Source organism: Diprion similis, chromosome 3, assembly GCF_021155765.1.
Source record: "Diprion similis isolate iyDipSimi1 chromosome 3, iyDipSimi1.1, whole genome shotgun sequence".
NCBI lineage: Eukaryota > Metazoa > Arthropoda > Insecta > Hymenoptera > Diprionidae > Diprion > Diprion similis.
In genome coordinates, this window is record NC_060107.1 from 18774129 (window position 1) to 18788509 (window position 14381).

A 14381-nucleotide genomic window follows, 5' to 3' on the forward strand; every position below is an offset into this window, starting at 1 on the left:
CAGCTCATTTTTAGTAGCATTTCATTGACCAAATCTCCAAGAATTCCCCCTTCAATAATACGAAACTGTTGAAATGAACTGATGTAACCGAAATCAGGATACATATAAACGAAAATGGTTTATTAAAGATATATATACATATACGTAGATTACATTTCTTTTCTGCTGTCTTACGCATCTCGTGACCCACTGACTCATGGCTCGCTCGATCGCCTTCTCTCCTCGCGCACACACACACTTGCTCTCGGTGGGGAGTCGTACATGTGTACTTCTAGAACATTCGTTCTCTCTCTCTCTCACACACATATATCGCTCTCTTTCAGTTACGCTATACAGCTGTTTGGATCGCAAATACAATTTAAATGTATTCTTTATTTTAACACGCCTCCTTACATTTATGTTGTATATCAATTTTTTTTTTTTTTTTTTTTTTCTTTAGATAACATGTAATAGTCCTCTGAATTTTACAAACTTTTCTTTACATAACGCTTTCGTAAATATATCCGCAATATTTTCATTAGTATCAATTTTTCGAACTTCAATCAGGTTTTCTTTTACGCTTTCATGTACGTAATGATAGTGTATTTCGATGTGCTTCGAATTCTTCGTGAAATTTCCGTAAGTTGCAATATTTATTGCTCCGTTATTATCTTCAAAAATCTTTACAGGACTATTTAATTTTAAATTGAAAAATTTTATCAATTCACTTACAAATTTTACTTCGCTTACTGCTTCAGACAATGCCACATACTCAGCATAAGTCGAAGCTTTTGTTACGCCTTTTTGTTTACGTGATTTCCAATCAACAATGTTACCGAACAATCTTATGACGAAGCCCGATGTAGACTTCCTGTCTACATTGTCACCTGCCCAATCTGCGTCTACGTAACAATCCATCATATCGCATTTATCATTCCTTGTATAGTATAATTTTAGATCTTTTGTCAAATACAGATATTTCAATACTCTTAAGGCATATCTCCAATGTGTTTCGCTATAAGCATTTTGATATCTACTTAAGTAGTTTACGCTGAAACTTATATCCGGTCTTGTATTCGAACTTATATATAGCAAAGCACCGATTAGATTTCTATATGTTATATTTGACTCGCAATTTTCAGCCTTTTCAAGTTTTAGATTTGTTTCCATAGGAGTATGATATAATTTACTGTTTTTCAGATTATATTTATCAGCCAATGACTCTATATAATTTGTTTGGCTTAGTTTCATTTCATTTTCATCATAGTTATAATCAATATCAATTCCAAGATATACACTTATCTCTCCTACATCTTTCATCTTGAATTTTTCTTTTAAGACTTTCTTTAGACTTTCAATTCTTTTTTTACTCTTACAACAAATGAGTAAATCATCCACATACATTAACAAATATATTATTTCATCACCTTTTCCGTAAGTATATAAGCAATAATCAACATTGCTTCTTTTGAATTTCAACTTATTCAAATAATCATCAAAACACTCGTACCAAGCTCTTGGACTTTCGCGTAATCCGTATAACGCTTTTGATAATTTACACACTCTCTTTGTACCGTCTTCATAACCTTTGGGTTGATTGACATATACCTCTGAGCACACTCTGCCATTCAGAAAAGCAGTAACAACGTCCATTTGTTCAATAATGAAGCCAAACTGACAACAAAAGGATAGCATAATTTTTAGAGTCTGTGTTTTGGCTACTGGAGCATATATGTCATCAATTACATTTGACTGTTGAAAACCTCTTACAACTATTCTGGCCTTGAATATATCATTTGTTTTCCTTGTATAGACCCATTTTAAGTCTAATATTTCTTTATCTCTTTGTTTATGTACTAACTCCCATGTTTTATTTTCATTTATACTTTCAATTTCTTTGTCCATGGCTTTTATCCATTTTTCTTTATCTTTACTTTCCATCGCCTCCTCAAAAGTACACGGCGTATCTACTCTACAATAATGAACAGAAACATTTTGAGTACTAACATTTCTCGATTTTCCCGAAGATAGGTTTCGGAAGGGAGATGTAGCATTGTATGGATATCTGATAGGGCTTCTCCTCTCACGCGTAGATTTACGTGGAGTTTTTGGCTTCAAATTTTCATTTTCACTTTTCTTTGTATTGCTTTGTGTATCGTCTGTTTCATCAGCACTTTCGAATACGCTATCATTTAAATCATTTTCAACACTCGAGTCACTTTTATTTTCATAATCATCATCATCACTATTTTCTAGACCAATACACTTTACGTCTCTCTCTACAACGTCAACGTGTCTCGCAACTACTATGCGTCCATTTAACAAAACCCTATAGCCAACATCGCTATATCCTAACAAAATTCCCATTTCTGCTTTCTTATCCCACTTAGAAATTCTTTTCTGTTCTGGTTTTCTGACAAAGACTCTACTCCCATATAATTTTAAATGTGTAACATTTGGTTTCCTATTAAAAAATATTTCAAAAGGTGTTTTCCTCTCTATAGTGTTAGCCAATGTACGATTCCTTAAGTACGTCGCTGCGCACACAATTTCGGGCCAGTATTTTTTTTCTACCTGAGCCTCTTTTATCAAACAACGTGCCATATCCATGATCGTTCTATTGAACCTTTCAGCTGTCCCATTTAATTCGTGTACATATGCGGGACAATTGTTTATATAAATACCCTTTTCTTTGGCAAATTTGTAGAATCGATTATTCAAATATTCTTTACCATTATCACATCTAATTTTCTTTACTTTCTTTTCAGTTAAATTTTCGCTGTCATTTATAAATTGCACTAAGCAATCAAAGACTTCATCTTTGGTTTTAATACAGTAAACTCTGGCTATTTTGCTATAGTCATCAACAAAAGTGACAAAATATTTTTCTCCATTTAAACCAGTAGTTTTGAAACTACCAACCACATCAGTGTGTATTATTTCTAAAATATCTTGTGCTTTTGTTCTGTTATTTCTAAATGGCAAATTGTGCATTTTATTTTCGATACAAGTTTTACACTTCATAAATATAGAATCAAGTTCATTTGGTATTCCCGTCAACAACTGCTGTCTACTTAACGTGTTTAGATAGCCAAAGTTTACATGTCCTAACATCCTGTGCCATTTTTCTTTCAAGCTCATATTGTTATTCTTTCTCTCGGCACTGTTCACGTAAGTTTCATCGCGTTTCAAAGTACTTTTCATTTTAAATACTTGATTTTCTTTGTAAGCTACTGCGATAATTTTATCATTTTCATCTATAATCTTAGCAGTATTTCCTTTAGACAAAATAGTATTTTTATCAGTTAATTTACCATAGCTTATCAAATTTGCATTCATTTCTCTAGCATAAAATACTTTACTTATGTTCACTTCGTTACTTTTTCCATCAACTTCAAAATAGCTAACAACATTTCCAATTTTTGTTGCTATAATAGGTCTATTGTCACCCAGGTAAATATTAACCGGTTTATTTAGTACAATCGAATTTTTGAAATAATTTTCATTATTTATTATGTGATCCGTACAACCACTATCAAGTAACCACTGAATCTCATTTTTTAACCCATCATTACTATTGCTACCTTGCGCCGCATGTGTCGTCGCTACCCATGCGCTCGCTCCTGAATCGCTTCGTTGACTCGTATTGGCGCCTTGTTGCTGCTGCTGTTGCTGGTACTGGTGCTGACGATAGTTGCCTCGTCCTCTGCCGTAATGGCCGCGTCCGCCTCTGCCTCTGCTACGACCACGTGTTGGAGCTCGCCATGTTGCGCCGTTGTCTCCCGCTTGGCCGCCCTCTTGGCACTCTCTTGCAAAGTGCCCTGTTTTGCCGCATTTATAGCAATTTCCTTTCTTTGCAGCAAAAACATTTGTTTTTCGATCACCATCTTTATTATTATTTTTCATTTCAGTAATCTGAATTTTATTTTTCACGTATGCTGCTGTTTGGTCTTCTTCTTTCAATGTGTCAATCAAATCGCCAATATAACTATATTGGATTGGCAACGTGTTTAGCAAATAGTTCAACTTTTCTTTTTCACTCATGTTTGCACCAGCACCTTTTAAATCATTCACGTGTCTTTCAAAATCACTGAAAAATGTAGCTGAATCTCTGTATTTTTCTAGTCTTAATTTTTCCAATTTATTTCTACACACAATCTGCAGTGCTATAGACTTTTTTAAGTATATTTCATCAAACTTCTTCATTATACCATAAGCAGTTGTTTCTTCGGTTACAAACTCTAACTGCTTGTTCGAGATTGAGCTATATATGATATTTATAGCTTTTAAATCTTGATCATCCCAAACCGCTTCATCTGCAGCCATTTTTTCTCTTGTAATCACGATATCACATTTTTTCATTTTCATATACATAGTAATTCTCTTTTTCCACATGCTGTAATCCTCTCCGTCAAACACCGGTATCGAAATATCTTTCTTCTCCATTTCGTCTTCTTCGTTATTCTCGAACGTTCCGTCGCGTTCAGAATTTTCTTCTTCCTTGATTTCCTGTTTTATCACATCTGCCATATAACCACGTGTTTCAATGCATAACTTAATCCGTTTGCATCACTCTCCTTTTTACACCTTTTCACTAACGTTTTCTTTCTTTTTATAATCAAATGTTTTCTAGTTTTCGTTCTCACTAATAATTTTCTCTTTGAGAAAAAATTTCGCACGTGGCTTATACCGTATCGATTTAATTCAATCAAGTTTCTGTTTTTTTTTCTCCGATGATTTGTACAGAAATAATTTTAAACCACGCTCTGCTACCATGTTGAAATAAACTGATGTAACCGAAATCAGGATACATATAAACGAAAATGGTTTATTAAAGATATATATACATATACGTAGATTACATTTCTTTTCTGCTGTCTTACGCATCTCGTGACCCACTGACTCATGGCTCGCTCGATCGCCTTCTCTCCTCGCGCACACACACACTTGCTCTCGGTGGGGAGTCGTACATGTGTACTTCTAGAACATTCGTTCTCTCTCTCTCTCACACACATATATCGCTTTCTTTCAGTTACGCTATACAGCTGTTTGGATCGCAAATACAATTTAAATGTATTCTTTATTTTAACAGAAACGTTGATTACGTAGGAAATATGATTGACTGGTTCGTTTCTACTTCAGGTTGGATAATTTCGGCTTCGAATTTGAATAATATGCTAATTTATTTTTTGCCGATGGTTCGAAATAAATTAGCAAGTACATGAGTGAAGTTGCTAGTTTGAATTTCAACCCGTTAACGCAACGATTCATTTTTTGAGAAAACTCCAGAAAAAAATTGTCTCTCGTGAGATATTTTCATTTCACATAGTTGTTCTCAGAAACTACATATTTTATTCCATTTTTTCTCGCTGATTATTGGCACGATCACGCCTACGAGATGATTTGTATAAAAATTAAACACAGTGCATACTGACTTTTTATCGCGCTCCCACTTTTTGCGCTGGCGTTCACTCTCCACCGTATCAGTAACGTTTTTGGTCCGGCCTTCGACACTAGCTGATGGTGATGGCTGTTCTAGGAGCAAGACCTGCCACGGGCCTTCTTCCTCTCCTCTTAGTAGAGGAGCAAGGGGAATTCTGGATACAAACACCTACTTTACCGGCTAAGCTCCGCTCCCGGCACCCCAGACGCAAACCCTTGAAGGTTACCCCCCACCCTCGAAAGGTAAGATGTGCTCTGTCTATCGCTCGTCCGTGAAGAAATCCGTCAAATTACACCCTCGTAAGGTAAGATGTGCTCTGTCGATCGATCGTCGGTAAAGAATGCCGCAAATTGTCGTAGTTTTAGCCCTCGAGCGTTCTCCTTCGGTAAGAAGTGCTCTGTCAGTTACCATAGGTCTTACCCTTGCCAGGTAAATCGCGCACTAAGTTACCATTCTCATCGAGCGGGATCGAGCAACTGCATTACCGAGCACATCCTCCCTTAAACGTTCGAGCGCAACCCCGTGAATCCTCCAACGTTCGCACAAGAATCCTCACACGTGTCGGGTTGGTAGCTTCCAGAAAGTTTGAGAAGATTCTCCGACGATCGAAAGGTTTCGAGGCGGAAGTGCGACGTTGGGAGGCTTATGCAATGACACTGACAAGTTACGACTTGACGTCGAGCGGCCCGAGGTCAAAGGATTGCGGTGCAACGTTGAATATGACGACCGTGATTAAATTCTCAGAATTCAGGCTGCCAAACACTTCTTGGAATCGGTCGACAAGTTTTGACTTGACGTCGAGCGGCCCGCGGTCAAAGGATTTCGGTGCGACGTTAAACGTGACGACCCTGAACGATTTCTCGGAATTTAGCGCTTAGTGGGAGAAATATGGTATAACAGCCAAAATTTCACGTCAGAACGCTAGTCTCACAACGATTCTCCAGCTTTCATGAAGAGAATCTCTGACAAAGCCCGACTACGCCGGCGAATTGATCTGCTCTTAAAAAATCTGGAAGACTTAAAAAAAATCGTTCATCAAAAATCTGAACTTAACAAAGTGACAAAGAAGTTGGAAAGTTTGAAATTGTAGAAAAATTAACACCAACAATGGATTTCACAAAATTGAACCAAATTGGCAAACTGCAAGAATTCCTACCAACGAGGAAGCTATCCGACTTGGAAGTTTTAAAAAATTACCGAATCACAAGTATCAAGAGGGTACAGACTCGATTTGGTCAACGGGTGGTCGTCGATGTGAATGCGACGTCCAGCGTCTTTCTCCCGGCACGCATGGCGAAGGTACTCTGCGAGGACGACGGTCTGATGCAGAACATGGTGCAGGCTGTCGAGGAGGATCGCTTGCTGCTGAAGTACCTGGGCGGCCAATATAACCCGGTGGAATTCACCGATGCGTCGACTCTCGAATAAGTTTGCACTTAATTTAAGTTTTAGACATTTAATAAAAATTATGGGCATTATTGTTTTAAAGAATATATTTTCTATACATTATAATATATTCTAGTTTATGTATAATACATGAATGAATATGAAATTATAAATGATGAAATTCTTACATGTCTCTGAAACACACAAACAAACAAATCATGTAATTTTAGAGCAATACACCTAGTTTGATGCTTTAAGTTGTAAAATAAAGAAACCAATCAATTGAATATGTTATAAAAGTTATGAATCTCGTGTGAAATGCAAGACATCAGATAATCGAATTTGTTACAAAAAGTTATGAAGCTATTGTCAAAATGAAAAAATTGTTATTTAGCAACATTATATTTCATGTTTTTGCATGTCTTAAATAATGTAAATTTCGTACTAAAAAAAAAAAACGAAGAAATAAATGTAAAACTCCATCTTACATTTTTTCGAAAAGCCAACGTCCGTTGGTCGTTGGCTTAAGTTTGGCAGCCACTCCAGCTTGATAAATTACGACTTCGCTTTCGCCCGTGTTGTACACCTCGATTGCCCATATCACCGAGGTCATCACGAAGTCATACGGCAGTGCCGCCCACTACCGCGGCGCCACCACGTTAGAATTTGTTAATTGAACGTATTCCATGTCTGGAAAAAAGAAAAAAAAAAACTGTCATCATACTTCATCGTATGATGTTGAAAAAATAGCTGACACAACTCACCGATCGAGATTATGGTGTTGTAGGCCAAGAGCTAGAGGAGAAAAACAGAGTTCGTAATGCAATCTTCTACACACGAAATTTTATTTTTGGGACATATTCAGGGGTGCTCACTGAATATAAATCTCAGTTTGCGTCATCGTGGGGTGTCCGCGTTAGCCGCCATCTTGGAAAACACGTTTTATCAAATATCTCGTGAACCGTGCATCGTACGACAAAAATAGTGGAGATCATTTTCGTAGATAATAACATTCTCTACAACTTTTTTATAACTTTTTACTGCAGAATGCATAGATTTTTATTTATAGCGCTCCAAACTTTTTTTATTTGTTTATTGTTAAATATATATGTTGGAGCGGCAAAGTAGTTCGCCTACTTATCGGCGACACCGACCGGCGACACAAGGCTCGCTTCAGGTCTAACGTTGCTATTCCTGGGAGTAAAGGCGTCCGCGCGCGACACGCCGGTTTTACTAGCTCTCTATGCACATCCAAAATGCACAACATAACTCTTGAATAAATAACTGGATTATGTGTTTATAAACTCCTGCGCATTACTTCTTATTCCCAATAGGTTATGGGCCCCCCCTACTCGGTTGTCACCTTGTCGTGGTGTAGGGGCTTGACGGCCGCGATAAATCTAAGGGATCCCGCCGTTTTGGATTCTTATGGGTTTGATGCGGGGGTGATCCCGGACGAGCGACCACTAAGACAACCGGCCCATCCCTTCGGGTTTGGGTGCATGAATGGGTGTGTAAATGAGATATTGCGTGCGTGAGATGTGGTCGGGGCCCTCGGGGATATTCCTCAGAGACTAACCAAGGGAGGAGTAGTTGCCGACCGACCGGGGCTGCGAGTGACGTTAGTACCTTTACCGGACCACTGTGGCGTACTACGGGTAAATGTAAGCCCGAGGAACTTCGGTTCCCCGGCGAAGGTCCCAGGAAACCACATGTCCAAAGTGGGAGAACCGCTCCTCGCGGCTGTCTGGAGTCAATCTGGGGGTTGAACTTGGGGTCCCGGGCGCATGTATGGAGGATTACCGGGTCGCTATTTCCTCATACCCAACGTCCGGTAGGGCAAATCCGGCACCGTCTTACCCGGCCGGCGGTCTAACCTGCCTCGGATTAGCAGGGGAACCCGTCGGTCAGGCGACGTTATAAAGATTAGGGACGGGGGGTTCGCACGGATAGGGCCGACCACCCGACAAACCGGCAGCGGCTTCCGTGCGATGGGATAGGGCTCTCTCCGGCGGGGACAGATGCCACACCGCGGTGTGGCTGCCATGATGGCCGAACCGTCGTAAGACTTAATATACTTTAGCATGGATTTTTTCAGAAACGCAACAACGACGAAAACGACAGGAGGGAAGCAGGGGCCGGGAGGCATCGAGGTGCTGGCCACTGTACTATGCAAGGACGCCGGCTAGGGGGCACTAGTCACCGCAACGGCAGCGGGGGGCGGAGAGAAGGCGCTAGATACAGCGTCCAACCTGTGCCTCCTACCTCAGCGGAATAAGAGGAAAGGTGAAGAGCTGACCCTACCGGAGGCAAAGCAAGTGTCAGACGGAGAGCTCTTTCAGCCGAGGAAGCTCAGGGAGAAACCGGAACGAGACCCGAGAGAGCACAGCCGATGGGCGGACCTAGTCTTCACCACAGACGAAGAGACGTCGGAGATGGCTCCATCGGAGAAAGAGGCAGTGGACAGGGAACGGGTGGGACTGCGCCCGAAGGGGAAGAAAAGGCGCAAGGCCGCCCACAGGTTAGTACACCCTGAAGACGACTCAGTAGCTGGGTCAGAGGGTAGTACGCTCGGACCGGGCACGAGTAAGGGGGAAGGCTATGCGCCGCTACCCAAGACACTGCCACCAGTGTCCAAAGAAAAGAAGGCCGCGCTTGCATACGAAGGACCTCCGGAGGGAGTGGGTCGGGCAAAATACCAGGCGATGACTGCGGCGGACCTTGGTTCCCAAATTCGGGCCTGGCTGGAAGAGATAGACGGCATCAGGTTTCGGTGCAAAAATATCCAGGGACTGCTCAGTGGGGGCATCAAAAAAAGAGTGGCCTGGGCGATCGAGACCCTATTGCCCCTGATCGCGAAAGCCCAATCGGCAGGTGACCCTGTGATACTGCGAGCACGCAACAAGGAGCTGGAGGCACAGCGCAGTGCTGCAGCCCAGTAGAGGAACAAAGCCAGACAGGAGCTCGCGGAGGTCAGGCGCGAGCTAGAGAGAGCGAAGGGGCAAGCGGTTGACCGCAGTATATCCTCCTACGCACACGTCACAAGGGGCGGGGGGGGGGGGGACTACCGGGCAGTTGGGGAAAGAGGCGCGGACGCGTGCTTTCACGCCACTGGACGTCACGTTCACCGCGGCCTTGTCCAAGGACGCTACCACCTCGCAGCCAACGCCGACTACCGGTAGTAACTCAGCCTCTGGGCTGTACCTAACGAAGGCCGAACTCGGACTTCTACCAGCTAGCGCCAGAGCCAGGGAGGAAGCCCTGGAACGGCAATTTACCGCGATCGGCGAAGTCTGGAAAGAATTGAGGAGGATGTCCAGCCAGATCCAACGCTTGGAGGGCGGAAGTAGAGTGGAGCCACCGCAGCCCCAGAACAGCCAGAATCCACCCGGCACCACAGGGTACGCTAGCACGATCCAGGATGCCCAGAGGGAGGGGCCGAGCGACCCTGAAGCGGTAGCACCGCAAAGCGGGGTAGACAAGGCTCCATGGACAACAGTCACCGGCGGTGAGAGGGCGCGAAAACCCCCCACAAAACGCAAGGAGGAGGAAAACACCCCAAAGACCACAACGGAGGCCTCGTAAAGAGCGTCAGACCTCACTGAGATACCTCAGGAGGGTGGGGTCCCAAATGCGAACGCTACCAGGAGCGCGGGGAGCCGCAAACCACCCAGGACGGCAGCGATAGCCATCATGGGAGTGGCGCAGGAGGTCCCATGTGGGGACATCCTCAGGAAGGCGCGGGAAAAGCTGGCGCAGAATAACGTCGAAATTCCGCGCACCAGGGTCCGCAGGGCTGCAAACGGGGGGTTCTCCTAGAGATCTCGGGCCCGGACAAGACCAAGAAAGCGGACGAGCTCGCGTCCTGCTTAGCCAAAGAGGGCAAATGCAGACCGGAGGATGTAAAAGTGGGTCCGCTCCGCCGTATGGCGAACGGCCTACACAGTGCCTGGGTACAATGCCCGCTCGAAGCGGCTACAAAGGTGGCCGACAAAGGGAGATTGCGCATTGGCTGGACGTCTGCGCTAAACAATGCTATCGCTGCTGGAGCTTCGGGCTCATCAGCGCCGCGTGTAGGGCACCAGAGCTCCGCAGTGAGGCATGCTACAGGTGCGGTAAAGTAGGGCACCAGGCCCGAACCTGTACGGCACCCCCCAACTGTGCTGTTTGTAAAGGAAGGAGCGTAGACAGCGCCCATAGAATGGGGTCTGGGCAATGCCCGGCTACGAGGGAGCGGGGTCGGGGGCCTGCAACTAAGACCGGTGAAGATGGCCAGGTTCCTCCAGTGCAACCTGAACCAAAGCCGGCGGGCCCAAGACCTGCTGAGCCAATACGTGGTTGAGGCGGGCGTGGACGTGTGCCTCATCTCCGAGCCCCACGGCATTCCGGATTCGCCGCACTGGCTCAGCAGTGAAGACAAGCGGGCAGTGACCACCTGGAGGCCGGAGAGCCTCCAACAAAGGTGCTGTCTGATCAAGAAAGGACAGGGCTACGTGGCCGCCAGGTACGGAGAGGTCATCGTCATCTCAGCATACATCTCCCCAAACATCCGCATGAAAGAGTTCAGGGGCTACCTCGATGACCTAGACGAAGCCGTCCGATCAGCAGGAGACGGGCGCGGAGTGCTGTTGGGCGGTGATTTTGATGCCCGTTCACCAGCCTGGGACCACTCAGGCGCAAACCGTAGGGGGGAACTACTGGAGAGATGGGCGGCATCCTGCGGTATGTGCCTACTAAACGCCGAAACGACGGCGACCTGCGTAAGGGCCCAAGGGAGCTCGGTGGTGGACACCACCTGGGCTACACCGGACCTGGCTCCCCGCATCGCTGGATGGGAGGTACTTACGGAGGTCGAAAACCTCTCAGACCACCGGTATATTGCCTTTGAGGTGGTCACCCCCTCCCAAGTGCAAGTGCCCTCCCCTGGTAGGGAGATAAGGCGGCAATGGAACCTCGCCAAGTTCGACGCAGGGAAGTTCAATGAGTCCCTTGAGCTGCATCTGGCTTGGGGGCCGACCGGACCACGGGATCGTCGGGAAATCCACGGTAAGTGGGCTGGCAGGATGGATCGAGCGAGCGGTGTCGAACGCGTGCGACGCGGCAGCTCCCAGAGCAAGGCCACAGCCCCAGCACAAGTCAGTGTACTGGTGGTCCAGTGACATAGCGGAAGCGCGTAAGGCGTGCGTAAGAGCCAGGCGCCGCTTCACTAGATGTCAGCACCCACTACGAACGGGTTCACAGTGGGAAAAGGAGTACAAGGACGCTAAGCAAAAGCTGAAAGAGGAGGTTAAGGCAGCCAAGGCTCGCTGCTGGCAAGACCTCATCGGCACAGTCGAGACGGACCCCTGGGGAGCGCCCTACAAGCTGGTGCTTGGCAAGCTGCGCAAGCGCTCCCCAGGTCTCACGGAAACCCTGGACAAAGAGGTCACTGAGCGCCTGTTGACCTCGCTCTTTCCGCAAGGGGACACTGGGAGCTACAACGACGGGGAGGAGGGCGAGTGGCGAGATGAATGGGAAGTGACGCCAGGAGAGGTCCGAGAGGCCCTCAAGAAAGGGGGATCAAAGAACACGGCCCCCGGGCTAGACGGGGTGACGGGAAAAATCTGGGCCGGTGTTCCGGACGAGATGGTTGTGCTAATAGCAAAATGCTTCACGCAGTGCCTGCGCGAGGGCGTGGTTCCCCGGGCATGGAAGGTGGCACACCTGGTGCTCATACCGAAGGGGGGAGAGACGGGAGACTCGCTCCCCAAGGTCAGGCCCATTTGCCTTCTCGGCGAGCTAAGTAAGGGCTTCGAGAGAGTCCTGGTCAGACGCCTCGAGGAATGGATGACCGCGAACCCCGCATCGGACCTTGCGAAAGGCCAATACGGCTTCCGGAAGGGGCGAACGACAAGCGACGCCCTATTGAGAGTGCGTCAATTTGCGGAGGACGCGATCATGAAAGGTAGGGTGGCAATCGCAGTCTCACTCGACATTGCCAACGCCTTCAACAGCGTCCCATGGAAGGCAATAAGGACGGCTTTGCGAAAAAAGGGGGCGCCGGGATACCTCCAAAAAGTGGTAGGCTCGTATCTCAGCGAACGAGAGGTAGTGTACCCCACACCCGGAGGAGGAACGGGCCATTGACCTGTGCGCGCTGGGGTTCCCCAGGGGTCGGTGCTAGGCCCACTCCTGTGGAACCTCAGCTTCGACGGGGTCCTCCGAGTGAGGAAAGAGGAAGGTTGCGACGTGGTGTGCTATGCGGACGACACCCTCATAATGAGCTCGGCACAGAGCGCTACCGCCGCAATCGAGGTGGCCAACATCCAAGTGGCAACGGTGGTGAGGCACATGAAGCGCTTGGGCCTGGCGGTTTCGGCCGGCAAAACCCAGGCGGTGGTGTTCCACAGGAGGCGCAGAAAGCTCACCGAGACAGCCCCAAGCCTGAGGGTGGGGGGGGGGGGGGAGCCAGTTGCACTCAGCGCGTCGATGAAATACCTGGGGGTCATCCTGGACTCAAGGCTCAACTTTAGCGAACACCTGGCACACGTGGAAGCGAAGGTTGCGAAAACAACGGGCGCGCTTTTCAGGCTGATGCCAAACTTAAGAGGGCCCACGGAGCAAAAGCGGCAACTATATGCGGGAGTCCTCCACTCCGTAATTTTGTACGGGGCACCTGCATGGGGCGACGCAGCGTCATCGCGCGGCGCACAGCAGACTCTGCAGCGTATACAACGCACGATCGACATGCGGGTTGCGGCAGCATACCGTACGGTTTCCTTTGTCGCGGTATCTCTACTAACGAGGGCACCACCGCTAGGCTTAGTGGCGGGCGCGCGTGCCCGCGCCTTGAATAGGATGCGCGAACTGCAACACGCGGGGGACACAGCCAGCGGGCTAGGACGCGAGTTGGCGGCGGCAGAAGGACTCAGGGTACGCGAGCAATGGAAAGCGAACACCGAGAGATCTGACCTCCCGAGCGAGCGAATCAGATGCGCCATACGCGCAAACTAGGAGGAATGGTTGAACCGAAGCCATGGGGGGATGTCTTTCCGACTGACGCAGGTCATGACAGGGCATGGCTATTTCGGAAGCTTCCAATGTAGGATAGGGAAAAAAGCGAACCCTACATGCGAACACTGCGGCAGAGCCGCCGACACGGTGGAACACACAGTGGAAGTGTGCCCGGCTTGGCACAAGGAGCGGGAGATCCTCCGCGCAACCGTCGGTGGGGACCTTACCCTGACGAGCCTAGTCCGCGCGATGGCGAGGAGTAGGGAAGGGTGGGCCGCGGTGACCCGGTTCGCATGACCCGTAAAGAGCGGGCAGAGAGAGAGCGCGAACAACGCGAAACGCGAGCGCGGGGGAATGTCGACGGAAACGTTTGACGGGTGTTAGGGCCACGGATGGCTGAGAGCAAGACCAAGACTACGACTCGGAGGAATTGGTAGGCATCAACCTACACGGGGAGGGCCCGGACGGGCTGGCGGGACGAGGCACCGGCCGGCCTCCACCCCGTCCCTCGGGAACGAGGCCCTGAGGCGGGTGAGGGGAGGGGGGAGCGCGGGGCGACATAGATGGTGCCAGAATAGGG